This window comes from Dipodomys spectabilis, unplaced genomic scaffold (genome assembly GCF_019054845.1).
Source record: "Dipodomys spectabilis isolate Male_0828 unplaced genomic scaffold, ASM1905484v1 ptg000043l, whole genome shotgun sequence".
In the NCBI taxonomy this organism is placed as follows: domain Eukaryota; kingdom Metazoa; phylum Chordata; class Mammalia; order Rodentia; family Heteromyidae; genus Dipodomys; species Dipodomys spectabilis.
The window spans coordinates 27,515,026-27,519,642 of NW_024870720.1; positions in this window are offsets into that span (position 1 = coordinate 27,515,026).

The following is a 4,617-nucleotide window of genomic DNA, read 5'->3' on the forward strand; positions in this document are numbered from 1 at the left end:
TCATGTGCCCCTTCTCTTTCCACCACCCAGAAAAGGAAAAACAAAACAGCTTCTATTTTATTTAACTATCATCCTCTTACTTAGAAACATATTTTAGGAATCACATTCATTAGATAATACTTGTACCAAATGTATCTTGATTATTTGAATTTCATTGTCTTTTCATTGATAGGTCTTTTGATGAAAAAATTGTTAAACTTGTGTCTCGCTTATTAGGTCTTGTTAAACTTACATCTTGCTATTCATTATTTTGATGTGTATTTTAATATATATTTATGTAGATTTTGTGAGTTACAAAGATCTCTTTTTCTCTTTTTGCTCTTCAATTCACCTTATCTAATATAGGAATTAACTTCATTTTCTCTCACACATATATACACATATATGTATATATATATGATATATGTGTATAAATGTATATGTAGATATACACGTATATATATATACATATAAATATGTGCATCGAATTGTCCAAACCTGTTACATTTAGACTTGCTTTGTTTTATGTATGTGTGTTTTCTTTTAATTAGCATATATTATAGCAATGAGGGGTTTCCTATGACATTCCATACATGCATGTAATTTACTTTGATCATATTCACCCCTTTATTACTTTTTAATCCTCACCTCTTCCCCTTTCACATCACAATAGTCCCTCTTTTACTTTATATCTTTCTTATGTTTCCTCCTAGATTACACATATGACAGAATGTCTTTGTGGAACTGGCTTTTGCTTTCTTTCTTTTTTTGCCAGTCCTGGGTGCTTGAACTCAGGGCCTGGGTGCTGTCCCTGAGCTCAAGGCTATCACTTGAGCCACAGCTCCATGTCCATCTTTTTCTGAGTAGTTTATTGGAGGTAAGGGTCTTATGGAACAAAGGAGGATATTCTTAGAAGGGGATCACAAGGTCTCAATAGCTATGTGCATATGATCATATAAAATGATGCTTATCAAAATGAACTCCAAGAAATGCAAATGAGGGTTTTTATTGTAATTTTGCAGTTCTCCCCCCTCCGCCCCGATTTATTCCCTTTGGTGGCTGTTTTTGATTTCTGTACCCTTTGTCTTGTATATAAGTTTATCTGATTTGGGGAGGAGAAGGAGAAACACAGAAATAGTGAAACAAAGGGTGAACCAATGCAGCAATGATACTCACTAGACATTGTGTTGGAAATGAACTATATAACTGGGCAGGAAGGGGTGTCAAAAAGAAATGTACTCATTACCTGACTTAAGTAACTATGTACATCATCTTTACAATAAAACTTGAGAAAAGAAAATAGAAAAGCAAAACAAAAAGTCTCATGGACTTTCCTGCCCTGACTGGCTTCAAATTGTGATCCTCAGATCACAATTACTCAGCCTGCTGAGTAGCTGCGATGACAGAGGTAAGCCACCGAGGCTCGGGTAAGGGAACTGGTTTTCTGTTCATTCAATATTATCTCCAGTTCCATCAATTATCTTCAGTTCCATCAATTTTCCCTAAAAATGACACATTTCATTCTTATTTAAGGATGAGTAGAACTTTGCCATATTTATGCACCATATCTTTTCACTCCCTCCTAGTTCTCTCCATTTATAACTTTGCTATTGTGAAAATTGGTATAACACCATCAATACATACGTTTCTCTATTGTAAGCTGGCTTTGATTTTTTTTTTTTTTTGTCAGTTGTGGGGCTTGAACTCTGGGCCTTGGCACTGTCCCTGGCCTCGTCAGCTCAAGGCTAATGCTCTACCATTAGAGCCATAGCACCACTTCCAGTTTTCTGAGTGGTTTATTGGAGATAAGAGTCTTAAGGATTTTCCTGCCTGGGCTGGCTTTAAACCACGATCCTCAGATCTCAGCCTCTTGAGTAGCTAGGATTAACAGATGTGAGCCACTGACACCCGGCTAGCTTGGATTTTTTTGGGTATAAATCCAGAAATGGTATGGCTGAATTATATGGTAGAAAATTTTAAAGAAATCTCCCTGTTATTTTCTCTAGTGGATGCACTAATTTACATTCCTAAGACCGGTGAATAAATCTTTTCCTCCACATCCTCACCAGAATTTATTTGCTGGTGTTTGTTTTATTGTTGGTAGTCAATCTGACAAAGATGGGATGGTATCTCAGTGTTGTTTTGATTTGCATTTCCCTGATGTATTAGAATGCTAAACTTTTTTCATATATTTATTGGCCATTTGTAATACTTTATTTGAAAAGTGTGTTCCGTTGCCTGTTGTTGATTGAGTTATTTGTTCAATGATAGTTTAATTTTTTGGAGTTGTTTATATGTTCTGGATATTGATTCTTTGGGAGTACATATTGAAAACTTTTTCTCTATTCTGTAGGCTTACTCTTCAATCTAGCTGTGCAGGAAGTTTTAAGTTTGATGCAATTCCTCTGGTCAGTTTTTGCCACTGTTTCCTGAATTATCAGAAACTTGTTCAGAAAGTCATTGTCTATGTCTAGATATTTGAGTTATTTTCCCTAAGTTTTTGTAGTAGTTTTCAAGATTTAAGTCTTAAAGATCTTTGATCTATTTTTAGTTTATTTTTGCATATGTGAGAGATAAGAATCTCTTTAGCACATAAATGCCCATGCCGTCTTTTCCCAGTATATATTTTTAGAATCTTTGTTAAGAATCAGATGGTAAAATAATGTAAAACCTCTTGTTTCCATTTCTTGGAGTTCATTTCATTAAACATCATTTTATATGACCATATGCCCATAGCTATTTAAGTTTTGTGATCCTCTCCTAAAAGTATTGGTCTCACTCTATGAATTTTTATGTTATTTTGTTCTTTTTTTTCTCCTTTATAAATGTTTTTGATTTCTGTACCTTTTATCTTGTATATAAGTTTATCTATTTGGGATTGGTAAAGGAGGAGCACAGAAATGGAAGGACAAAGGGTGAACAAATGCAGCAGCTATACTTACCAGACAGAGTGTTGAAAATGAACTCCACTCTTCCTGGGAGTGGAACCGGGAAGGAAAAACTGGGAGAAAACGAGCGAAGAAATGACATTGTTTAAAAAGAAATGTATTTATTATCTGACATATATAACTATAACCCTTCTGTACATCACCTTTACAATAAAAATAAAATAATTTAAAAAGAATCAGATGACTGTGGCTATTTTGGATTTATTTTCTGGATCTTTTATTCCATTGGTTCATGTATCTTATTTTGTGCAAAACCATAATATTTTGTGATGATGTCTTTGTAGTAGAGTTTGAAATTAAGTAGTGTAATGCCTCTGGCCTTCGCTCCTGTTGCTTAGGAGTGCTTTGGTTATTCAATATGGTTTGTGTTTCTGTTATGAATTTTAGAACTGCCTTTTCTGTATCTGTGAAGACTGTTGTTGGGATTTTGATGAAGAGGGAATTGAATTTACTGTTTTGGGTGTATGGCCATTTTAACAATAATAATTCTTTTGATCCATAAGCATGGAAGGTCATTTCACCCAGTGTCTTTTTCCAATTTCTATCTTAGAAACATTCCTTGTCAACTTAGTTTAATATTCTAAGGGTGTAATGGGCATTTCTTGGATGTCTTTGCCACCTATTGAATAGCATTAGGAATTTTCTTTTAGATAAATTGCCACGTTATTATCCTAATACACTTATTTCATAACGGCTATGGTTCTGCAGTAGGCATTCTAAATGATCAGGCAAACACTCTTTGCAATATCAATGGTATTTTAAAAAACTCCAGAATGGTTCCTGTTTGTGAATTTCCATGACCCTTTTTCTCTTATCCTTCACAATACAATGAATTATTAGAAGTGTGTGTGTGTGTGTGTGTGCGCACGTGTGTGTGCGTATGGGCATGGATGTGTGTGTCTGTGTGTCTGTTTCTGAGTGCCAGCTTGAGGCTTGAACTCAGGGCCTGGGCATTATCCCTGAGCTTTTTTGCTCAAGGATAACGCCTACCATTTGAGCCAAAATCTACTTCTGTCTTTTTGGTGGTTAACTGGAGATAAGAGCTTGCTGGGCTGGCTTTGAATGGAGCTCCTCAGATCTCAGCCTCTTGAGTAGATTAATAGTTGTAGGATTACAGGGATGAGCTACCAGAACCGAGCTAAATTATCAATTATTTTAATAATTGCTTTTCTGATAAGAGAAAAATTATTCCACATTGTTATGTTCATTTCTATAACTCTGTTTCTACAACTTTAAGAAGCACAGTTCTTGTAGCATATGATGTGCCATTTATTTCTGTATCTTTAATTTTTCTGAATTGTTTTTTATTTTTACTTTTCACTTTCTCCTTACCTTGCTATAAAACATTCCTTAATCACACTTAACAGTTTATGTACAGTTTTATACTTGTTTGTATGTGTCATTTTAGAATGTAAGTTCTCTGAGAGCAGCAACTTTGGTTTCCTCATAGCCCCGCTGTTCTGTTAGATATGGGATCATCAGACCATAGCTATGGATCAAATGTAGCTTGCTATCACGTCGGTACCAGCCACACACATTCCTTGGTCTGTCAATGTTTTCAGGCTGACAGAATTTGAGAAACTGTAACAAAAATCTTACAGTGTTAGGTACATTTGCAAACATTTGCGGTTTGGTGCTTTATAAAAAAAAAAATGCCAACCCTTGATTTAGAAAATTATACCACTTGTGG